The following is a 25,664-nucleotide window of genomic DNA, read 5'->3' as shown; positions in this document are numbered from 1 at the left end:
GTCAGAAGTGAAGAACCTTCAGCCAGAACTGAAGAGGCTTCTTTGGATGAGAAGCGAAACAGTCTTCAAAGAAAAACAAGAAAGTCCAGTTGCCTCTTGAAAAAGTGCCTTTGGGTTTCCTTGAAGACATTTCGCTTCTCATCCAGGAAGGTTCTTCTGTTCTGAACTCAAAACTGAAGAGGCTTCTTGGATGAGAAGTGAAACTGTCTTCAAAGAAAAACAAGAAAGTCAAGTTGCTTCTTGAAAAAGCAACTTTGGGACACCTTGAGTTACTTATAAAAATAAAGGAATAAAAATAAAACAGATAGAAAAGGAGCTGCTTCAGTCTCTTAAGGTAGTACGAAAATCTTATTCATAAAAATGTGTCACTTGAGGTTAGGCTTTTCTCCTGGGTTTCGATATAGTCATTAAGAGTTGGAGGTTTCAAAATAAAGCAATGACTTGCTTCTTTCAGTTTTATTGTGGAAGTGAGAGGACTCTGGGAAAAGAGGTCAAAAATTGTCAGTGGAAAAATCAACTTTAATTGGCAGTGTTTTCTATTAGAATGATACTCCTTAATGATGTGTGTCTTATTGCAGTTACAAAGGAGACTTAATATTAAAGAGAAGGGGGAATACCTATGAATAAGAGCAGTGCAATAAATTGCAAAGGAAGGGAATGGACATCCTTTCAGGGGAATCAGAAAAGTCAAGATGGTGAGCACCCTGCAGTCAAAGCCTTGCCCTTTTACATGCATCACAACTTTGATCATATGATTGGGGCCTACATTATGACACACCAGATAGATTTGTTCAAGAGCATGGTGAACAGCCATATTTCGGGATACTTTCATTTGGATTTCTATCCTTGGCCATATTGGCAACATTTTGCTTTAATTTTCTCATATTATGAAAGGAGATATTATATTTCCTGGCATATTCCTTTGCTTCTGTATTGGGCATGGAGGCCTAGATTTGCAATGTTTATAATATATGTTTTTGTAAAGAAGGAATCTCCCAACCAGCATTTATGGCCTTAAGGGGTAGAGTGATCTCCAGAATTGGCCATTTTCAAAGCCCTACTACTGTGCCGTCTTCATTAGGCCAATTCAGAACAGAAAAGAATAACAGACTTGGAAGGGACTTTGGAGGTCTTTTAGTCCAATCGCCTGCTCAAGCAGGAGACTCTATACCAGGGGTGAAATGCTCCCGGTTTGGACTGGATCGCCCGATCCGGTAGCGATGGCGGTGGGTGGTTCAGAGAACTGGTAGCAAAAATTCCTGTCCCCCCCCCCCACACATGCCCAGCTGAGCCGTGCAATCATCAGAGGCTTTTTTTAAAAAAAAATTTAAAAGCATTTTTTCTACAACCTCTTCGGCCGAAAAAATGCTTTTAAAAGTAAAAAAAAAAAAAAAAAAGCCTCTGATGATCGTGCGGCTCAGCTGGGATTGTCAGAGGCTTTTAAAAGCATTTTTTTAAACAACCTCTTTGGCCGAAGAAGTAGAAAAAATGGTTTTAAAAGTGGAAAAAAAAAAAAAGTTGGCCACGCCCATCCAGTCACATTACCTCTCACCAAGCTACGCCCACAGAACTGGTAGTAACAAATTTTACATTTCACCACTGCTCTATACCCGTGATGGCAAACCTATGGCACACATGCCAGAGGTGGCATGTAGTGCCCTCAATGGGCGCACAAGCCGTTGCTCCAGCTCAGCTCTGCCGTGTATGCGTTCATGCATCCCGCTGGCCAGCTAGTCTTCAGGTCTCTACTGTGCATGCGGTGGGGCGGGGCGCATGTAGGGTGTGCACGCACATTGCATTTTGGTGGTTCACACACACTCTTTGGGCACTCCGTCTGGAAAAGGTTAGCCATCATTGCTTTATACCATTCCAGACAAGTGGCTGTCCAAATCTTTTTGTCTGGAATGGTACAGAGTCAAGTTCACAAAATCCTACGCAAACTTTGGAGCTCCCCAGAGATTTTCCTCAGGCAAAATAGTAAACAAGACAAACACAGTGGAACTGTCACTCACAGACTTCAGGTTACATTTGAGATAGGGGACAATTAGAAAATCCATAACCTGCAAGTCAGCTGGGGACTTTGTAATCTGGAGATGTCTCTGGATGTGTGTGTGTGTGTAAAATTTCAGTTCTTGTGTTCTGTTTTCTTTGAAGGGAGGGGTTAAATGTGGACATGGAGGAAGAGACTCACATAGTCCTTAAGAAGTCCCTCAAATGCTCAAAGATTGCCATTGAAAGTTTCTCATTATGCCACTGAATTGGTGTGATGGATTATAAAAGAGGTCTCTTGGGGTTCATCTTAATATAATAGAAAAGAGGGGAGTAGAGGTTAGAATGATGCAGAAGGGTGATACCCCACCCCAGGTTAGTAACCTGTTTTTTTTAATCAACTGAAGACTCTTTTATTCTGATATAGTAAAGGCCAGTGGTGAAATCCAATTTTTTTTATTACTGGTTCTGTGGGCGTGGCTTGGTGGGCATGGTATAGCTTGGTGGGCATGGCAGGGGAAGGATACTGCAATATCTCCATTCCCACCCCACTCCTGGGGGAAGGATACTGCAAAATCCCCATTCCCACCCCACTCTAGGGCCAGCCAGAGGTGGTATTTGCTGGTTCTCTGAACTACTCAAAATTTCCACTACCGGTTCTCCAGAACCAGTCAGAACCTGCTGGATTTCACCCCTGGTAAAGACTGAATAATGGGGGAAAGGCCAAAGAGATAGTGGGGTGCCCTGGTCCCTGTGCTCTGCAGCCCAACCTTGTTCTGAGCGGGTGACTCAGCAGACCGAGATCAATCTACAAACACTGGCAAGGCAGAGAATCTGGAAAGCAGACTACAACTTGCCTGTGGTTTCCAATCCAGTGATCTGGGCCATCCCCCTTCCTCTTCTTTGCCCCATCACCGATTAATAAAGAGCAGTCTTGTCTGCCCAGTAGCAACCAAACTGCAGCCCTCACAATGAAGCAAAAGGAGAAGATATAAAAAGCCCTGGGATTATGATTTAAACTGCTCAAGGGCTTAAAAGTGTTTCAGAAACAGAAATTCACTCTTTTTAAAACAAATGTGTTACTTTTTTATTCAATCTCAAGAAAGCTCAGGCTCTTCCCCCCCACCCCCAAAATACTATTTATATAACCGCTCTGTTAAATTTGATTGAGAAACTGTTGGGATGTTATAACATACAGAAGTGTAGAGTCATGCAAATACATGCTTATGGCTACTTCTTTGTTAAAATATAGATGACAGCAGAATCTGTAAGCATGACTTATTACTGTTCCTTGTTGAATTAATTTTTTTATACTGAATTCCCACATGAACAGCACATGGCAGTACAGGGAAAAAAAGTTGAAAGAAGAAAAATGTTTAAATATAATCAACAAAAATATAGTTGTGATCATATTCATTATTTTAGTTATATTTATAAATAAGCATGTACAGTACAGTATGCATCTATCTAAATGACGAAGGGAGAAAAAATCTTAGCATTTATTCATAGAAGTCTGAGTGAAATGATAGGCCTTCAGTGGAGCCCAGAAAAGCATCCCCAAATATGAGCAAGGGATGCGGAGTGGGCTGGCTGAGACTGCTGAAGGCTCTGGGCCTCTACTTTAGTGGTTAGTGATGCCACTGCCACAGAGGAGTGCCACTGTGCAGCGTGGCCAAACTGTCAGAAATTGGGAGGGGAGTTCAAGAGGAGGCAGTTCCTTGTCTTATCAAGGATTGAGGCTGGGAGGGACAAGGCAGGAATGACTTGGATCTGGGAGGATCTTCATCCAAACACTGTTGGGATTCAGTTAACAATAGCAACAAGGACTGCTGTGATTGCCATTGCTAAGCAATGTGGTCATATGTTGCTGTGGTTTACAAACACATCATGTAGTGACAGAAATTTTTGTCATTTTAAAGATTAATCATAAGTGAAAAGCTTTATATACCTGTTGCATAGAAACATGCTTGAGCAGAAATTCTATTTCCACTTATCCAGAGGACTTTCTTCAAGGTAAATTGCCTTTGGGCTAAGCTCAGGTCTTAATGGACAGTAGAAGCTGCCAAGGCAGTTGGGAACCTGTGATTCTTGATGTTGTAGCCCAGTTTCTACTGGCTGGAACTTCTGGGAATTCAAATTAGGAGGGGGACAAATTCCCTTCTCTTGTATACCTCTGTGGGGTATAGTTTGAATAGAAGTTACATGATAACTTATATTAATAGAAGTTATCATATATCATATATTACATGATAACTTCTATTAATGCGGTAAGATCCCACAGAGTTGGCCTTCTCCAGGTCCCATCAGCTAAACAATGTCACCTGGCAGGTCCGCGGGGGAGGACCTTCTCTGTGGCTGCCCCGATTCTCTGGAATCAGCTACCTCCTGAGGCCAGGACCGCTCCCACCCTACTGGCCTTCCGGAAAATGGTGAAAACCTGGCTTTTCCAGCAGGCTTGGGGCCGTTGATCTCACCACTACGATCTTGCGAGATCCGGCCATGAGCGGTGTATATGGGTTTTTAACATCTCTTATTGTATATTGTTTATACTGTCTTTCTACCTCCCAGAGTCCTCGGAGAGTTGGGCGGCATAGAAATACGAAAAATGAATGAATGAATGAATGAATGAATGAATGAATGAATGAATGAATGAATGAATGATGTGGCCCAAACCTTTAGTGGAAAAATATCCACTTAGTCAAATGTATTAAGCATTTTCTAGCTGCCATGTCTATCTTCATTATACAAATGTGGAAAAACATTGGCTTGTGTGAAAGAAGAGTTAAAGGGATAAAAAATAAAGAACCTGATTCCTAGTGATGATGCCCATATAGGGGTTTGGGACTGTTAATATTTTCTTCAGAGCCATTGCTGAAGTGATCCTTATTTTCTTCTTCCAGGATTTTATAAAAATTTCCAGTCTAGCCAACAGCTGGATGGTACTCAAAGTATAACCCAGGATTGTAACTATTTCTTTTCCAAGATCAGCCACAGTTGGCCACAGCCTTGGAAGTACATATAATACAGTAACTTAAAACAAACAAACAAAAAAATTGGGAAGGATGAAATTGGTAATTCTTCCAAGTCTAGAAAAGCTGTTTTATTTACCCCAATTGCTCAGATAAGGGTTTTTGTGGGTTTACAATGGCTATATTCAATCAACTTTCATAAAGAAATATTGTGAGGGACATTACCCTGTTAATCTTCCATATGTATTGTTGTTTCTAAACCTGCCTCCTTGTGGCGAAATCAAGATACAACCCTGGAAAAACTCACAAGCTTTGCAAACACAAGTAATCTTGGAAAAATGACCAGGATAGGAGAAATCACTTGAGGGACATTTTTTTACGTTGGCCGACGTGTCAAAGAGGCTTCTACTTGAGCAGCTTGGAAGCAGGGACTTTCTCCTCCTGCTAGAAGGGTAAAGAAGTCTTTCTTTGTATGCCTGTTACAGAAACACAAATGGAAGGATAGAGAAAAGATCTTTCTATGGTGACAGAGAGAAGGGACATTTTGTATACATTTCTATCACCTTGCAGGTGGCTACGTTTACATGGATAGTGCCAGAAAAAAAAAATAAGTCGGCAATCTTCCTTTCAGTTTGAGGTTTATTTAGTAATATTTTATTGAGTGTCTGCATATATAAAACTGGTACCATTAAAATGGATGGTTGGGAATAAATTAATAATATAGTTAAAGAAGCAAAGAAAAAGAAGTGAAGCTTGTCTCCAGCCTTCCATTTTAGGGCAAGATTGTTGAAAAGGTGGTCAGACTGCAGTTTCAGAGGGCCTGGAAAAAATGGATTATTTGGATCAATTTCATTTGAGTTTCAAGCCAGGGCATAGTACCAAAAGGGCATTGATTGCGCTTGTGGATGACTTCTGGTGGGGCCAGGATGGGGCTGGTATAACTGCTCTTGTTTTTCTTGATTTCTCAGTGACCTTTGATACTATTGACCATAACCAGCTACAGAGCTTGGAACGAGAGGCCCAGCATTGTGGTGGTTCTCTTTTCATTACGGCCGATTCCAGTCAATGTTGACAGTAGAGAGCTGCTGGAGTCTGCGATCCCTAACCTGCAGGGTGCCACAAGGCTCAACTCTCCTGATTTATTGATTTATTTTTTTTAAAAAAATAATTTTTATTGAATGTATCTTTTTCCAAAGTTAAAAGATAAACATGAAAAATATAGAAGTAAGAAATACAAAGTGTTGAGAAAAAGAGAAATAAGCTACTTCCAATCTTCTCTACAGCAGCTATCTACCTAATACTGTACCACTCTTTCAATTCATCCCATACACAACCCTTTTTAATTAATACAGATAAGTATAGAAATCACTTTTTAAATAAAATCATTTTTATCAATTTTCAGCAAAAAAAAGTCCATAGTACTTTAAAAAAAAGTTGTTGCTCCCACTCCAATCAATTTAGCCATTTCTGCAAATTCCACCATCTTCACAGTCTATTCTGTTGTGGCTATTTTTGTATTCTTCCATTTTTGTGCCTATAATAATCTCACTGTCAATACATATATAAAATCAACTGTTCATGAGTTTTTTTCTAATTGACTATCCGTAAATCCTAGGAATACAAATTATAATAATTTTGACTTTCTTGTTTAACACTCATATGAAACCTCTGAGCAAGATCATCCATTGGGGCCAGGTTTGGTCAGTATGATAATGATATTCAGCTGTATTTCTCAGCCCTTGGTGTTGCAGTCAAGACCTTTTCCTAGTGATTGGAAACTGTTGGGTCTGAAGCAGGGGGAGAGGGTAGGAACCTTGACAAAGCTTTTGCACAGATTATGTTACATATAAATGGAACCCTTTCCGGGAATGACAGCTTCTCATAGTTACTTATGTCACGGTCACCTTGTGCATAGAATATTGCAATGGGCTCTACATGTGGGTCTGCTCTCAAAAACCACTTGGAAGCTGTGGCCAGTCCAGAATGCAGTGGGGTGAGCAATTATGAGCCCATCACAGTGTGCCCGTGTATTGCTTCTGATATTTGAAGTATTCTGAATGCAGTTCAAGGTGCTGGTTACCACCTATAAAACCCTTCATGGCACAGGACCTGGATATTTGGCAAGAAAGGTATGTTGTGGGCCTTGTCAGCCACAGAATTCAGATTGCCAGGTATAGAGCCTTCTCTACCGTTGCCTCCACTTTGTGGAACATTCATTGCCTGGAGTGAGGGTGGCCTTCAGGAAAGGCATTAAAATATGACTCTGCCATCTTGCTTGGGGTGCAGAGAAGCATGTGTCTGTAGGGTTGATTAGCACCTGAAAGCCTTCCACCTTTAATTTTAACATTGTTTGCATCTTTTTAAATTCTATATGCAGTTTTTATATTTTTAATATTTTGTTTGTACACCACCCAGAGTCCCTCTGTGAGGAAGATGGGCAGTTTTAAAAATTTGATAAATAAATAAAAATATTTGTAGGACTTCTCTCCCATCATTTCTCCTTGTCGCATAAGTTTCAACAGAGCAGGCATGCTTTGTGTTCTGTGCATTAAATAGTGTTACCTGATGTGTAGTGTTCCTAGTGACATGTCTGGCATTACACATTCCAGTACTTGTTTGTTAGTTACCTTTGCGGTCGAAGGAATAGACCCTAGGGTGCCACTGCAGATTAAAGATTTTAATAAGATTTGTTAGCTACTTTCAGTGCTATTTGTAGAAAGGCAGGATAGAAATATTTTGAATAATTAAGGAAGTACTGAACACCAAATTGAAGTTGCAGTCTTAATTTCTAGACCATTCTGTATCACTCTGGGATTAGGAAAGAAAACAAATGCCCTTTGTAGTCAAGATGTCATATTCTTGATGAAACTGCAAATCAGAATGATAGTGGGAAGAGTACAAATAGGCTTGCCTTTTTTACTTGGTGAGGAGCTGGGTTTTACCACTAGACCATGGTGGCGCAGTGGTTAGAATGCAGTATTGCAAGCTAATTCTGCCGACTGCCAGCAGTTCGATCCTGACTAGGTCAAGGTTGACTCAGCCTTCCATCCTTCCTAGGTCGGTAAAATGAGGACCCAGGTTGTTGGGGGCAATATGCTGACTCTGTAAACTGTTTGGAGAGGGCGGTAAAGCACTGTGAAGCAATATACATGTCTTTTTGCTATTGCTATTTGGCTATCTCAAATCTACCAAATTCCTAACAACCAAAGCAAATGCTGGAGAGGGTAAAATAAGCCCTCTACTCTTGCACAAGATTTCTTGGACTTTTGCAAGAACTCCTGGAATTTGATCTCATTGGTTTTGTTCAAGATTGGATAAGAAGCACCTTCTCTATGGTAATGCTATATGGTACCGGTTGACTCAAACAGGGCAACAGCTGGTGCTCTACTGGTAGTATCAAAACTTTTAATTTCAAGGATATCCTTAGGGTTTTCTCCTTTGCCTATTACTCTGCTATCTCTCAAAGGGAATCCTATTCCCAATTCTGCTAATACATATAAATCTGCATCTACAAGAAAAGAGTGGACAGTCTCTTACAGCCGAGTCCCATAGCAGTGGTGAAATCTGCGTGTGCGACCAATTTGAGTGCTGCGTGTGCATGCATGTGCGCCAAACACGTGCATGTGCAGTGCGCACCAAACATGCGCGCACATGCATGTGCAGTACATGCCAAAAGGAGGCTTGGGAAGGTAAGTAGGGGGGCGGATCAGCTGTGCCGCACGATTTAGATTCACTAGAAAGCAGGATTTCCTGCTTTCTAGCGATTTTAAATTGCACAGCACAGCTGATTGTCGGAAATACAGGTTTGGAGGACCAGGTAGCTTTTTTTTACTACTGGTTTGCCTGAACTGGTAGTTTTTATCACTACTGTCCCATAGTATAGATCAACTGCATACTTTCTTGTTTGATCTTGTGGCCAAACCTGGAGTGAGAACTGAGTTTCATTTATTTTATTTTTATCCCACTCTTATTATTGTTTATAAATAACTCAAAGCTGTGAACATATCTAATCCTCCTTCCTCTTCCTATTTTCCCCACAACCACCACCCTGTGAGATGGGTTTGGCTGAGAGAATCACTGGCCCAAAATCCCCCAGCCAGTTTTTCATGCTTAAGGCCAGGACTAGAACTCATGGTCTCCTAGTTTCTAGCCTGATGCCTTAACCATTAGACCAAATTGTGCCATTGTTGAATATGAAGAAAATGAACAGAGTTACTTTTTTAAAATTCAGCTGAATGGGAAGAAATTTAAAGACACACTATACCTCTTGGGCGGAATCCAGCCTGCCAAATTTCAGTGAAATTGATGAAGGACGTTTCCAGTTACTCTTCCTTAAAACCTGGCTTTTTGTGTGTGAGGGGGATGTGCCTATAGCTCTGTTATTTGGGGATATAATTTGTTTTTAAAATGTAGCAAATGCAGTCTTTCCTGTGGGGAACCACTGCCAAATTTCAGACAGATGGATTTTGGTGCAAATGGAAATGATTATATCAATGTTTATTAATGACTCATCACTTGTGTAATAGAAGGACTTGTACTGAAAGATGTTCTCTTTCATTACATCCTTATCCATCCCTGCAAGCAACAGATAACCAGAGGGGCTGGACTTTTACTGCCACAGATTTTCAATCTTGTAGTCAGGTTAGAAGTAAAAAATCTTATGCCTGGATACCATGAAAAGGAAAATACAGTCTGAATTATTTGAATGTTTATTCCAATCCACATGAAGCTGTAAGGTAAAACTCTTCCTGGGAGATTAAACACCAACATAAACACGATGGCGATGGTTTTCACAGAAATATATAAGACAACACAGAAAAGGGATTGTATGGATGAAATTATCAATAAATCTAAACAATTAAGTCAAAAGGAGGGTTGCCAATAGTAGCAAAACAAGAAGTTGGCTAAGGAAGGCTGAAATGTCCAATATAAGTAGGTCTTCCATGAAAAAAGAATCAAGTGAATTAGGGGAGATTTTCTGGAGAAAGTAGCAATCAATTCGATAACATTTAAAAAGCCACTGAACTCTGAGCCAAAAGAGGCCATAACCTGAACAAACTGCAGAAGGAAGGAACCACTGCAGCCCATATCATGCAAGTTCCCAGTGGCCCTGCAAGGAATACTGAAATGCTTCCAGCCCCTGAAATCTGATCAATTACTCCTGTCTCCTTCTGTACCATCAGTTTTGAGAAAGCAATTTTTCTTATTTTTTTTTTCTTAAGTTTACAAAAATAGAGGAAAGGACCAGATTGTCAAGGAATGTCCAAATCTGGATTGAAGCTGAATCGACTGGGCCCACTTCCTCCAAGGTTTCCAAAAGATCTTACCAAAGTACCCCGTTCTTCTGACTCCTATGCACAACACTTGTGGGTCTCCAAGCAGATTCTTGGATGTTAAACTTTAACAGATCAGATCTGATTACATGAGGAAGGAATAAAATAACAGCCTATCCTCCATGGAGGGGAAGCCAGTTTACAATGTTTTAAAACATTTATTTGTCATATAAATACACAAAACAGAAAGTTGTAGAATATTGCAATGATAAATATTGAGGACTCCTAATTTCCAAGTGAAGCCAGTCTCACAAGGGCAAATACTTAACAAAAAAATGCTCGAAGTGTTTCTCTGCTACCTTCCTCCAGGAAGCCTTCCACCAGCATCAGAATGGATTGGCAAGGACAGGTGAGGGATCAGAGTAGGCTCAAATTGCTGTCACTCTTAGACTGCAAGAGTCAAGTTTGGGTAAAGGCTTTAAATGTGCTTCATAATCAGGCCTGCAAATTGTAATTGATTTAAGAAGGACAACTATTCATTTAAAAGTCTCATTAACAATTTAAAAAAAAACTCCAGTTAATCAGTAAGGCTAACCACAAGCCAAGAATGGGCACTTTGGAAAGGTCAGCCTTTTTATTTTTCAGTTTTAATTATTATGACTTTAAAATGTTTATATAGTTCTTGAATAAATGTTATATAAAAAAGAAAAATTAGGTCAGACACATTTCTGTGTCTTGGGGAAACTGATGGTTTTTGAGATAACTTGGTTCCAGGCTGGGGCACTAGAGCAGACAGATGCAACCAAAATTTTGCTGGGTCAAAAACAGCCACTCGGTTGTAACTTTTAATGTGACTGAAGGGGAATATTATGAAATACATGTGGAGTAATCATTGCTTTCATTCCATTTTATTAAAGCTTGAATGAAACGAATGCTAGTTTTAAACCTCTTCCTTTTTTATTCTAGCTTCACCCACTTTTACAATCTCTCTCTCTCTCAAACACACACACAAACTCTTCACACACCATGCAGATACTTGGCTGGCCCTGCAGCTCTATATGATAGGGACCCTGGGGTTTTCCCAATTCCAATTAAGCTTGGAGAGAAATGAGGGAAATTGCTTTCCTCGAAGTTCTGCTTCAGCTCAGCAGCTGTGGGAGATGAAGTTGTTTGGAACCTTCATCTCATCCAAGCTCTCTACCCATCTCAAAAATTAATCCCACTGAAATTAAGGAACCCAGTCCCACAATGATGTGAGATTTGCAGCCTGAAAATAATATGGATGGGGATAGACTGGTTTGGAGTAATTTAAGGGAAATCTGAAATCAAAATTCTTTGATCGTATCCTGTTCCTATTAGGGTGCTTATTCTGATTTTAACTCTGACCTCAATGTACATTTCAATTGGAAATTAAAAGATCTGCATGAGTTTTTTTTATCCTCATCCACCAGTTTAACTTGGATAAATCACTAACATGTTAAAAGTCTCCCCCAGAAATATAGACATGAAAGGGAAGCTTTTACACAGTTGTATAAATACTTAATGCCACTAGTCTTTTGTAGATGTCAACCAAGATGTGTTATGCTGACTTTTGGGGAAATGCATTCCAATTTTCACTACTTTTGTGTCTGAATACTTAAAAGAAACAACGTCATAGAACCAAATCCCCAGCAGAGAAAATCTCAGTGTGAATACCTCTTCATGTTATGTTGCTTTCCAGGATGTTGGGATTATTATAGGATAATGGCCTTCCCCTGTAACAGGTGTTCTTGTCTGTGCATATTATTTATATATGCAAGTTGTTAATCCTGTTGTAATATTTCAAAAGCACTTGGTCACTGTGCCAATTGTAATTACATCTGAAGCTACAAGGTGATCCCTATAAGCAATTTGCCATTAATAGCCATAACCTGCAATAAACGTTTCACAACAGGGCAACATCATGTGATTGTGTACTTCTGTTGCTCTTTGCTCTCTGGTAGTGTTAAAAACAAGGGGAGGTCAGCTTTAGTCCATTTGGTCAGTTCTCCTTCAGATACAACTCTGTCTTTTGAGGGGGAAAACTGTTAGGTCCAGTTTGGGCCCTTCCTGATTCCTTTGACATCATCACAGGGAACCAAACACTTAGAATGAGCGGGGAGAGCTTGCTCTGCCCTGTTTTAGGAAGACAGTGAATCTTATCTATTGGACTCCAGCCCTGGCCCTACTTGCTACAACTCCATGACAGGGACCCTAACAGATATGTCCTAGGCCTAGGGAAACACAACCCTTCATAAAATACTGTCTGCCTACTTTGGATTTTAAATCTTAGAACTGGTTGGCAGACGAAAAACAATTTGGATAGAAGAAAGGAGGCTGCCTAATTAAGCAAATTCTACTTTGCAATTCAGGACAACCAGCCTTAGCCCCCAGTTATCCCACTGCCAGTCAGAACCCTCCTTCCAGGGCAGACCCCGATTCCTGGGGTGGGGCTGCCCAGGGCCGTGGATCACTGTCCAGAGTGGCACTCCCCACTACTGGGCAATCAGTCATCCCAATCTAGTCAACAATTTCTTCCCATCCTATTTCCTGCCTGCTATATCTGAAAAGCAGCAGGGGAGAATGGGATCAGGCATATGGCTAGAGTTGAACCCATTGAGACTGAGTAATTAGGGCTTTCCAAAAGCTTTTTTGACAAAGTCCCTCATTTTGACAATGGCATTCTTGAGTTCGCTGAGGAATTGTCAGTTTCAAAGACAAACTCTCTTGCCATCCATAGACAACTAGCTGAAGGATAGGAAAGATGGTAAGAATCAATGGGCAGTAAGCTATTACTTTGAGAAGTAAAAGGACTCTCATGGGTGACTGATTTTTAATGTTTTCTTTTTGTCACTGAAACAGGCAGTGCCTACAGCAGTTCTACAAATGCTGCATATCGCACAAAATAAGAAAAACAGCACTTCAAAAATAACTTTCTCCAATAAAAAAGATATCTCTCCTTCTAAAGAATTTGAAAACTCTGAAAAGTAATAGTTTAGGTTTTGTATCCAATATGTGTATTTTGGATTAAATCTTTAATTTTTTTTAGTTCAGATTCTGTCGATGTTCCATTTGGAAAACATTGATTTTACCTCAGTTTGCAAGAATCGACCTGCAATATTAATCTAGAGATGTGTGTACACTAGGTATATAACCTAGTGTTGCATGAGGTCTCTTAATTCCTTTAATACAGTGGTCCCCAACCCCCGGTCCGCGGACCGGTGCTGGGCCGTGGAGTACCTGGCACCGGGCCGCGCAGCGGCCGGGGGACATGAACGCTGCAGCGCAAAGGCTCCTGGGCCGTGCGCAAAAGCTCCTGGACCGTGCGCAAAAGCTCCTGGGCCGTGCGCAAAGGCTCCAGGGAAGAGAGCCCCGCGCAAGTACGCACGTGTGGCCCAAAGCCTCCACCCCTGCGCGCGCTCAGCGGGCCACGGTAAAATTATCAAAGGCTGATTGGTCCGCGGCGATAAAAAGGTTGGGGACCACTGCTTTAATACACTTGATGCTGTAATAATTAGCACAAACTGGACTCTGCATACCTCTTATCAATCCAAATGCTGCTTCTCACATCATTTGCAGCTTGACTATTTGGGTACCCATTGGTGATAATGCACGGAACATTGGGCCTCAAGACTAGCCTTAGCTGAAACACTTTTTTTTAAAAAAGATTTGTATAAAAGGAGTTGAAATTATGTCTAATAACAACACAATACATCAACTCTGAAAAGAATCGATTGTCCAGTTGCAACAGAACAGGTTTGTGCAGCTTGATCATCAAGTTAAAGGTCACCTTTTGCTGTCACTAAAAATAAGCTACAATGAAAGTTTCAGGGGAAGGGGTATTCTCACCACAGGGTGGTGTCACAACGAAGCCTATTTGGTTACAAGCTTCTTAAAATCTTAGCTCTGTCTTTTTAGATTGGATAGAGAGGGTCAACCTCATAGCAGAGCTTAACAACCCACCCCTTTTGTGTGAATTCTGGCTTTCTGAAAGTATCTTGAAGGAGTGAAACATATTTGCCCTGAAGATGTGGTTCTGTCAGCGGGCCTGGGAAAACAAGCGGGAGGGAGCCCATTAAATGGTTAGTATGAATGTGTGTTGTCACCAGGGTGGTGGAGGGTTATTTTATTATTTTTCTTTTTATTATTTTTTATTTCTTTTATATGGTGTTTTTATATCTTTGTAAGCTGCCTTGAATCGCCATGTGCGAGTAGGCGCAAAATAAGTTTTCTAAATATATTTGATTAAATGGCAGGGATTAGTTTATAGAGAAAGGATATAGATTGTAGTTATATATGGACTTCAAGTCTTTTTTCAGACTCTCAGAAGACAGGGCTGTTTTAAAGCGGTGCTGTGCTTGTAAATCATTACATTTTAAATCATCTCTTCCCAATCATTTTGAAAATATGCACAGCCCTAAAAGTTATCCCAGAAGTCCCCAAGTGAACAAATGTATATCCTTATCTACTCTTGACTTATTTTGTGAACCCAGAGGATAAAGCCTTCAATGTTACTTTCCTTCACACATACAGATCAAAGGAAGAAATGTAGTGAAGTTGTCACATCATGTCCTGGGATTTAGGTGCATTTCCCTCAAATTGTTATTTTCAGTAGCAGGTTAATGCATTGTTCCAGGTCCTTCAGTCTTAAACAAACCATACTTGCATAGCCTTCTGATTGCCAAACTAGTCTGAATAGAATCTTTTACATTTATTTTTAGAAATGTGACAGTAAGGATGTGCCACAACCTGCTGGGTATGTGATTACATCTGAATTGAATGTTGCAATTAATCCTTTCTATCTATTCTATCACCTCCTCCTCTACACTCCCCTCGTTCTAGCACACATGCACTGACATACAAGCCAAGAAGCCAGAGAGGAATATTCACATAGTCCCAAAGTATTAGCTTCCAGATGCTTGGAGAAGTTCCACATATCTCCATATCCATATACTTAGCTTAATCCTGAGTCTGGGCCACCACCTGGCATTTGGAAATCTCTAGTACAGGTCCTGTGTGGGGGTGAAAGGACAATATGCAACAGAAGGCTCCAGCCAGAGAAATGTCCTCTATCTTTCTATCCATTATGTTAACATTCATGGCTACTGTCTTTACCATATTGATTAATATTAAAATATGGTTGACTCACTTTTAAAGGATCTCAGTCTTTAGGGATTAGCAGACTGAGTACTAAGTCCTAGTCCTTTGGAGGTTGAAGGCCTTCAGTTCATTTCATATGCATCAGGTTTCCGAACCTTGGCAACTTTAAAATCTGTGGACTTCAATTCCCAGAATTCCAAGGTACTATGCTGGCTAGGGAATTCTGGAAGTTGAAATGCATACATCTTAAAGTTACCAAGGTTGGGAAACCTGATGTACTTGTTTACATGTTCTCTACATTCAAATGTTTATAACTTTGGCTCTCTACTTCAGATCCTGAGCTTGGAACTCTGCTTCTTTTAAGAACTGGATTTGTTTAAACAACAAACACATGCTAATTGAGCAAGTAACATTTCCTCCCTGTTTTTACTTTCTTCAAATGGCTGCTGCTTAAGCCCTGTTCCTGTACCACACCCTATTTCTAAACAATTTCACTTATCAGATTCCAAGGACCCCAGGCATTTAAATATACATAAAAGAAAGTCTCTCACATAGCTTTGAAATATGTATGAAAAAACCCTCAATAAAAAACCCTTCAATCATTGTCAGCCTCTCCCATATAATATGCACAATAACAGCAGCTTCAGTGATCATGTATACATGCATGTTAATGAGATATCACAGATCAAACTCCCACAGTAAATAGCAAGATTCATCTTCTTGTAAAGCTTAAATGGCAAGATTTTCTCCTCATGGTTAAGATTGCCAGGCAGAAAAAAGCATGCAATTTTGTTAAATTGGTCGCACACTGGTCAGCTTGGACATGTTGTGAAAGAACATGTGTGATCAGCACTCAAGAGTATTATTATGTGGCTGACATTCTATTTTGGATGAAAAAGTGTGATGCTGGTGTACAGAACCCATCTGTTCTAGGACAGAGGGTTTGCTTTAACTCAGATTGTCTACCTTTTTAGCTTGGATTGTCTAGTGATCAATAAAAACAAGCCAGCTCTCAAGCAGAAAACTTCCCTCCAGCAATCCAATTTTTCTAGCTGCAGATGCCAGAAACTGAATCTGCCCCTTCCGCCTGGAAAACTTGCTCAGAAGCACCTGTGATTTAATTTGTACATGACGTGCCCTTGGAACAAGTGCAGGGGATAAGCTTTCTTGCAAGTTGATTATTCATGTTCAGAATGACAGGCTAATTTCTATTCAGTTGCATTTCATTTTTACTCCTGGCTTTCCATTTTAAAAAAAATATATAAAGGATTGCAACTGGATCTCCGAATATCAAGACTGGGCAAGAACATTGCCAGAAAGAGATTAACTGGTATGACTCAAACACTCTGCAGGTATAACGGGCACAACAGGGTTGGGGGATTTGGGTGTGTAAACGTGCCCCACCCTAATTTTCCCATGCACAGTTTCTGTGCTGATCTTTGCACAGATCCTCACTCTGAGTCAGGAAAGCCTGCTTATCTGGTTCTCCAGTCATCAGTCAGGGCTGTAATTCAAGTATGTGTGATCGTATCTCCCAAATCTATTAAATACTAAATGTTTGCAGGTGGATGCTTTTAGGCACATTTTGATGAAAATTAGAAGAGCTCAAAATGTTTGCATGTTCAGTATTTAATAAATTGAGTACTTGGAAGGCTGGGGGCCTTCAGTACTAGAGCTGCAAGGAATGGCCTGTGCAAGTTGGCCACTAAAGTTCAAGCAGCATCACTCAAATGTGATCATATTAAGAGAAGGATCTGTATGGTAAACTTAGATAGAAAGATCAAGTGACATACAGTGACATCTTGTTGATGCTTGTTGATTTTTGGAGTGCATAGATGGGTTTACTTCTTCAGATACGTTGAGATTGTAGCTCCTCAATTCCCAATCAACATTCTGGCTGGAAAGTTAGAAACAGCTGTTCCAATGCATTTGCAGGATGCCAAGAGGGGAACGCTAATCTCCATAGTTCTAAAAGCCATCTGATACCAATAAGTCTTCAGTTTACAGATTCACTTTATGCTATACATTCAGGATACCTCCATTAGCCATCCTCAGTTAGAATCCAACTTATATTTAAGTGACATTTATGCACAATAAAAAAGCCAATCTTAACAGGTTAATCTCTTGGATCAAAACAGAAAAATAACCAAGACTAAATTAAAGGCAGATGTCTTGTCTGTAGGTTTTCACAGTCTGCTGTCTCAGGTGGGTGAAGTTTTGCCCTCTTTTGTCTAATCATACCTTGGATACAGAGAAACCAATTAGAGACATAAGATCAAATGCCCACAAAAAGCATGAGACATAGTTAATAATATTTCAGTGTAAAACTTAATTGAGTACAGAGGTAATTATGGCAGTGATGCTGACTGATGTCTATAGCAAGTGGTGGAAAAGACTGGTAGAGGTTGGATAGTATTTATGAGAGGAAACCACCAGAAATCTCAGGGCTTTAATTTTAACTAGGAAGTAAAAAGATATTCTGGAAAAATGTAATGCCACACCACTTTCGCATTGTTACCAAGAAAACTATATAGATGCAACTCCTTAATCCCCAGGAATCAAGGGCAGCTAAACAGACCCGTTACCTTCAATTGGTGACAAATTACATCTTAGTAAAATGCTAGGAAGGAAAAAAAATAAGAATAGACAAATTACATTTTAGTAATTTGTTCATTCTTATTTTTTTTCCTTCCTAGCATTTTGGCACAAGTTCAAGGTTTCCCCTTCTTCAACAACCTGGTGTTGATCTATCGATTGCGAAAGGAATTGCCTGACCGGCTTGTCACCAGAGCCTGAGGTCATGGGCTAGGAGAGAGTGACTGGCCTAGTCACCCAGCCAGCTTTTATGCCTGAAGTGGAACAGTCTCCTGGTTTCTAGACTACCGTCTTAAAAGCTCTCATTCCATAGACATTCTTATATGGGAGGAGAAATTATAGTCAAAGAATTGAATCAGATTTGATACTGGATTCTTACATAAAGGATTGCTCTTCTGAAATATCTATTTTGTACAGGTACTGCTCTGGTGAAACCTCTGAGATGGAAAGGAACATCCCTACTCCTTTTTGTTAGGTTAGGCAATCACACTGCAATCGGGGCATGCATATTCATGAGCATTGGCATTCCTTGACTGGTTCAAGCAGCAACTGATTTTATGTTTAGATAAAATTTAAAGTTTATGTGGAGATATCAATGTGGAGATATCCCCCTATCTAAGGGGGATGGTGGAAAAATGTATGGCAATGTACAATAAACTCAACACTTAAAATACTCAATCAGCAGCAATGAGAAAAGGCTAACAATAAAATGATCAAAATGTTATTTGCTAAAAAATGAAGAGAAAAAAGCAATGCAGTGAAGTAGAAGGAAATCTAGTTGCATAACTAGCAAATGTTTCTTGAGAACATGTATAGATATTTAGATGCCTTTACCTAGTTACAGGTAATTTACTTTAGATGTCTTGTGCTGGTTACAATAGAGTTAGCTTGAATGTAATATAAGCAATAATTCTGGTTACATGAGCATAAAGGACAGACCCATTGGCCTTCACATACAGATAGTCCTCAAATTACAATCATTTGTTTAGCAATTGTTCGAAGTTACAACAGCACTGAAAAAAATGACAATTAGTTCTTGCATTTATGACTATTGCATCCACCCCAAGGTTACATGATCAAAATTCAGGCACTTGACAACTGGCATGATTTATGATGGTTACAGCATCCTAAAGTCATGTGAACAACATTTGATACCTTCCCGACTGGCTTCCGACAAGCAAAGTCAGCGGGGGAAGCTTAATAGCACTTATATATCACTTCATAGTGCTTTCCAGCCCTGTCTAAGCGGTTTACAGAGTCAGCATATTGCCCCCAACAATCTGGCTCCTCATTTTACTGACCTTGGAAGGTTGGATGGCTGAGTCAACCTTGAGCTGTTCAGAGTGATTCGCTTAACAAGTATGATAAAAAAAAAAAACCTTTGTAAACTCAGGCACAACTCACTTAACAGCTGCCTTGTTTAGCAACAGAAATTCTCGTCGCAACTGTGGTCATAAATCAAGGACTATCTGTACCATATTGTAGAATGTATCAGCAACCATCCTCAGTCACGCGCAGGGCCATTGGGAGCGGGAATTCAGTGACTTCTGAAGAACGGCCAATTTTCCAGGTGAAAATCAGCTGCTGGAAAATGCAACACAATTCACTGTTCTTATTACTATTATTGTTACTACTCTTACTATTCATACTTACAGTCTTCCAACCGTTTATATCAGTATTTAAAACACTCTCTCAATTCCATGTTCCCCCTCCCCCAACAATCACCCTGTGAGAAAGGGCAAAGTGAGCTTCCCTGCCTTTCCCATTTTATTCCAACAGCTGAACCACCATATCATTTTATCGAGTTTTAGTAGGGAGTAAACATATTTAACAAATTGGCCTCCTAAGCAAAGGGGCATTTGCCAAACTGACCTCTATGGCTATGTTGTACTACAACTCCCAGCCGACTAGGAGATCTAATCCAAAGGCACCCAAAAGGTGCCCTAAAGAAGCTGAAGGCCAAAGAGCCGGCGGCATTACTTGTCTGGGCCTCACAGGGTGGATTATGGGAGCTGTTGTCTAGCTAATTTAGCTTGGGGGAGTGGGGGGGGGAGAGAACCATTGCTCATGCCCTGCATTTTGCGTGTGCTGACAAGGAAACGATCGGGCGAACTCCTGGGAGCCCGACCGCTGCGTCTTTGGGGTTTGCCTTCTGATCCAAGTCATTCTTGGCTCGGGCCTCTCTTTGGAAAAGCCGCGAAGCTGCCGGAAATTCGCTACCTGTCACGGTCCCCACGTTCGAAGCAGCGCGGGTCTGACTCAGCAGAAGGCAACCGCGAGGCTCCCTTGCAAGGCGCAGAAGGAACGGCGGGGAACCATCGGGACAATCGCCCAAGAGACGATCGCGCCCGGAGGGGAGACCCGACGGTAAACTTGCACGTCGCAGGTCGTCGCCACGCAGGCTTCTCTTTACAGCAACTGAGCATAAACGGCGCCCGCCGCGTTGCTGGGTTTTGCCGCGGGGAGAAGACCGAAGGAGGAGTGGGGGGGAGGCGGTGAGACATTGAATCGTCTGGCTCTTTATGGAAACCGGTTATAACCACTAGGGGTCCGTCTTCCTCCTCGCTTGCTCCTGCAAGGTAAGGAAGAAAGAAAACAGAGCCCTGATCTGAATGCTCAGCTGGTAGCGGAGGGAGAGGGGCGGAATATGGGCGGCGGGACGCGGGGTGGGGAGAGACCATCGGGAAACCCATCGGCCGTGTCAAGATCGGCCCGAAATTCCAAAGCGGAGGTTTGCGAGCGGCTCGAGCCTTTCCTTTCCTAGCTGGGATATGTATATATTTTGGGGCGGCGGGGGGGGGGGGAAGAGGCGGTCCATTATTTTGGATGGTGGCGCTCACCCTGTAAATCTGCCAAGCGAAATTGCACCATCGGAGCGGTCTAACTTTAGTGGGTGGGGACGAGGGTGCTTCCTTAAACAGCCCGGAGAAGGAGAAGAGCGGAGGGAACCGGGTAGGGGCGCGCTTCTTCTTCCTGGGCGGCGGCTGCTGCTGCTGGTGCTCGTGGTGTCGCCGTCGCCGCTACTCCTCTTGCCCAGCCCAGCCCAGCCCAGCCCAGCGCTTCTGGATCTATCGCCCTAACACGTGAGGGCCCCCCCCTTTTTTTTCTTTCTTCTTTTTTTTTTTTTTTTTGCGCGGCGGAAACTTTCGAGGGATACTTGCTGCCAACTTAAGACACACGCGCTCGGTGACAGCGGCGTGGGACTCTCGCCGTGGCTTTGCGGGTGGTGGAATCGCAGCTCCACGCGGATCCAGGCGCTCCTTTTCGGCCAGGGTGCGTGTGCCTCTCTGCCTTTTCCTGCGATTGGAATTCCGCCCCTTCGTTGCTGACTCTCCGGGGGGGGGGGGGCTCCGGCCGGTCGCCCCCCGCCGCCTCTCCCTTTTTTTCCTAAGCACTGAAAAAATGTGGCCGGCGAGCCTTTTCCACGAAGCCGCTCTAGTTTTCCCGAGGGGCGGGAGCCTGCCCCCCACCCCCCCCGGTACCTCCTCGTTTTTGTGCCTCCAGTGTAACTCAAGAAGATCTGGCCAGGACGAGGGAGGACGAGCAAGTTAAATCCACAGGAACGCGCCAGGGTTGCTGGCTGTCCCCCCTTGACAGAAGGTAAGCAGGGAAGGGAAAGGACCGACTGGCCGACTACGCACGCGTGTGTGCTCGGAGCTCCTTTGCCAGGGTTCGGCTCTTGTCAGTTTCATCGTGCTCACGGGCTGGCGTGAATCGGGGATCCTTTAAATCCCCGGGGTTTTTTTTGTGGGGTGGGGGAATCAATCTCGGGCGGGTTCGATCGAGCTCTCCACGCGGACATCTTTTCCCGGGGAGCCGTTCGATTGTCGTGTGATGGGCAGGGCGATCTGTTTTGCAAGCGGACGGGTGGCGTGCGGAGGTTCCCCGGGCAGACCCGAAGCTGCTTTTCCACACGTTCCTGCAGATCCTCCCCTCCCTTCCCCGTTGGGAGAACTACCCGGGTCAGCATAATTCTTATCTTTTCTCTCTCCCCCCCCCCAAGGCGTGTTTCCTAAAGGGCAAGAAGCTAGTTGGGAGTTTAAGGTGCACTTGGGCTTTTAAAACCCGCCGGCGAACCCAAAACGGGGCTAAAAATGGAACGACGTTCTTAAGGTGCTGCTGAAACGGATAGGTGGCTCCCCGATTGTATGGGTGTGTCTCCCCCTCCCCCTTACAACTCTCTTCCCCCGATCATTGTAAGAAGCAACGGTTTCTATTGAAGCCCCGGCGAGGCTTTCTCCGGACGAGCAGCTGGGAGTTTGGGGCTGGGTCTTTGCGGGCGAGATGAGAAGTTTCTGCCTTCAACTGGCCTACAAAGTCCCAGTTCTCGGCTCTTAACTTTGCGGTGCGGCTGGGCGCTACCCTGAGGGGAGAGGACAGACGCGGGCGATGCAGCAGCCGAAAATGAGTTTCTATTGTCAGGGTGCGGGGAAGGGTCACAAGGGTCTGGGGTCGGTGAAATAATTCCTCCTATCTCGGAATATAAGCTTTAAGGAAGGCTGTTCTCCTTCCACACGTCGCCCTTCCTCACCCGCGAACACACCCACTGCGATTGAGATTTTCCCCTACGAAATGAAGCACCAAGGCGGTATCGATCCCTCGATCCAGCCCAAATGGAGCCCTGGAAGGTCGCGTCCCTAATAGAGGAAGCACGTGCTTAACTTTTCCTGGCGAACAGTCCCGGGTTCCTAGCAGAAATTAATTTTTCTCCGGGTTGTTAAATTGCGATAGGCCTTCATAACCATTTCAAAGGTACAGAATGTTACTGACATTTTTTTTAAAAAAACAAAAAATAAACATGAATAAGTACGGATTCCAATATTGATTTTAAAATTTAGATAGATCTGTTGGCAATACATCAAATGCAACCGAATAATATTGGCGAATTACTGATTTGAATGCGCTTGAATTGAAGTTTTCCAGCCTTTCCTTTTCCCATGTTCACATGAAATGTGTTTTTATGTCTCCCAAATTTGCAAGTCATTGTAACCATGTCTGGTTTCGGGGGCCTTAAGTCAAAGAGTGCCAGTATTTATTTTCCCTTTTTTCTCCTTTATGTTCTTTACTTTAGAAAGAAAATGCAGTTTCTTTCTAAAGAAAAAAATGATAATCATAACTGGAAATAGTATGAGTATTAGTGATTGTCATATTGTTTGTAGGAATGCTTTTTTAAAAGCTATTTATCAAGCAAGGAGGCAGCTTTTGAAAATAAAGGGTCAGTATTCCTAACAGCTGTGATTGTTTGGTTTTATAGAAATGACACAGTTCTGGGGGGGGAACTAAATATATTATATTCAGAATAATAGAAGGTATTTGATTTTACATACATGTCACACTGCAGAAAGCCTTTAAATAAAAAAAGCTTTATAAGCAAAATTCTTAGTAAAGAAGGAAAAATAATGGCTGTATAATTTCAGCGTACACATATTCAGTAATAAATCTAGTGACTTTAGTGGAAATTATTTCTAAGTAATTGTGTGTAAGACTCTGGCTTTTAAAAGTTTATCCAAATGTTAATACCTGGGGGGGGGGGAGTTATAAATAAACACATTAATGATTCTTTCCATAAATAATGTGAGCCTTATGGTATAAATGTCCTATATCCCCATAAGAATTAAACCACATTATGGTATGTTCGCCAGTGTGTAAATCTTTCTGGTGATGGATTTTAAAACGGTCTGACAATTTTCAATTTTAAAATTTCTTTACAGAGAATGAAAAGCACAGCTTTGTACACTTCGTTCAGACTATATAACAATCACAATCTATTTGCCTATTGATACAGGCATATTCCATTTGCAGCCTACACCCCATTTCATTAATAAAACAAACTCTCTCTCCATCCACTAAAACATAAGCATTTATTTACCATGATCATACATATTGGTAAACATCAATTAAAACTATTATTAAAAGAGGGCCTAGTTCAACACAGGTTTAAAGAGGCATTTAGTATTAACTGGGAATACAAATATAATTAAAAATATATACAGTAATTAGTGCACAAAAACTTTGAAAGCCAGCTGGGAGGTGGGGAATATTTTACCTTTTATGGTCCAAAGATGTCAACCAAGATCTCATTTAAGACTGAGATGAAGAGGCAACTGTGCTTTCATTATATATGTCTATATCTTCTGAATGAACAAATCATTCATGTAGTTCTAAATATATGCGTTTGGGGAAAAATGCCATTGAACTCTCTAAACATTTTACATTTTGAAGTGATCGTTCAGTTAGTACCATGGTGCTAAATTTTAATCTATAGTTTGGAATTTAACATTTGGGGAATAGAAACATATCAAAAGTGTAAAGGCCAAATAAATATGAACAATTTTAATACCGTTTGTTATTTTTCAAAAGGCTTCAGTTTTGGTATTTTGCATTGCTAGTATTTTTCAAAATGATTTCTACAAAGGAACGGAACTATTGGTATTTCTATTGTAAAAATTTTCATGCACAAAAATTCAAATGGATTTTAGGCAGTGTTACTAGCTTACCTGCAACTGTGACTGTACATTCCAGCAAACTGAAAATCCAAGTGTATTCTGTGAGACTTGATCCATTTGCTAGTGAATGCATTAAGAATTTCTGGTGTCCATTTGGGCTTTGTTCTATTTTCTTAGGAATACTCTTAATAACTTTGTCAGATCAGCCTTTTCTGGAAAGAAGCATGCATGGTGCAATCCTATGTCGGTTTATTGGGGAATGAATTCCCCTCTACAAATTTAAGATCTAATTTAAATTTCACGGGCATAGGATCAGACTTTGTGGTGTAGTCCTGAGAAAGAAACTCTAATCCGATTCTACCCATGAGACTTACTGCTAGAATAAGTGTTCAGACTTAAGTCAATGTCACTCTTTTTTCAGTAAAAAAAAACCACCCACCTTTAGTGGGATTGCTTTGCTACCTTTTTTCTGTTCTAATATATTATATATATTTATAATATATATAATATATAATATATTATATATTATATATATTATAATATATTTAATATATTAAAAACATATATATTACTATTTTATTTATTGTTTAAAATTCCATATTAGCTTATTAATTGCCCATGGTAGCTAATAAACAGTAGTTATGTTTATTTAAATAAAAATCCTACTTTTCCAGGTCTATGTAAGCCAGATCAGCGCCAGAGCAAGAAATATGCTTTATATTTTTGTGTGTTTGTGTGTGTATTCAAATTCTATATAATCTCCCAAACCTTAATTATTTAATAATAATTAAAATTAAATAAATAAATAAATAAATAAAAAATAATTATTATTTATTTATTTTCCATAGTGGCAAACATACCTTATTTTCAAACCTAAATATTTTCCATCATACAGTAAATCTGAGGAAAGGAAAATCTGTTTGCCTTGAGAAACAAATCAAACATTTTTTTTTATGTGTTGCTGTTTATTATCCTCCCCTGTGACCTGCAACACAAGGATGCATCTCATTGTGTAGGAAACTCAATTTCCATCTCTGTTCTCCAGCCTTTGCATTTTATGTACTTAGTAAGAAAATTACATTTCCCATTACCTTTTTCTGGGTTAGTTTTGTCACTTAACCCTAACATGAAGTAGATGTGTGAGTTCACTGGCAAAAGAGAGGAAATGCCATCCTTTGGGGGCACTTATGTCCAGTTATCACTGAATTTTCTACTCTAAATTCTCTTAGGAGTAGCATTTCTTGAGTAAAGGCCCTTAGCACAGGAATGGAAGG

General features: G+C 41.1%; 2 long non-coding RNA genes across 2 annotated transcripts in view; one reads left to right on the top strand and one right to left on the bottom strand.

Moving 5' to 3' along the window:
- Positions 1–16,104: 16,104 nt before the first annotated feature.
- Positions 16,105–20,590, bottom strand: LOC139312743 (uncharacterized). Its single transcript, XR_011600027.1, has 3 exons — positions 20,165–20,590; positions 19,246–19,528; positions 16,105–17,590 (listed from the first exon to the last, which is right to left on the bottom strand). It is a non-coding gene; the product is annotated as an uncharacterized lncRNA (long non-coding RNA).
- Positions 20,591–21,049: 459 nt separating this feature from the next.
- The window catches only part of LOC139312744 (uncharacterized), a 55,035-nt gene continuing 50,420 nt past the window's right edge, over positions 21,050–25,664 (top strand). The window contains exon 1 of the long non-coding RNA XR_011600028.1: positions 21,050–21,544. This is a non-coding gene — a long non-coding RNA (uncharacterized lncRNA). The remainder of the gene's footprint in view (positions 21,545–25,664) is intronic.

Source organism: Pituophis catenifer, unplaced genomic scaffold (genome assembly GCF_029215685.1).
Source record: "Pituophis catenifer annectens isolate HBS135680 unplaced genomic scaffold, rPitCat1.0.hap2 SCAF_2, whole genome shotgun sequence".
NCBI classification, from domain to species: domain Eukaryota; kingdom Metazoa; phylum Chordata; class Lepidosauria; order Squamata; family Colubridae; genus Pituophis; species Pituophis catenifer.
The sequence above is the reverse complement of the archived record's forward strand: the minus strand, read 5'-3'. Positions and strand labels throughout refer to the sequence as shown.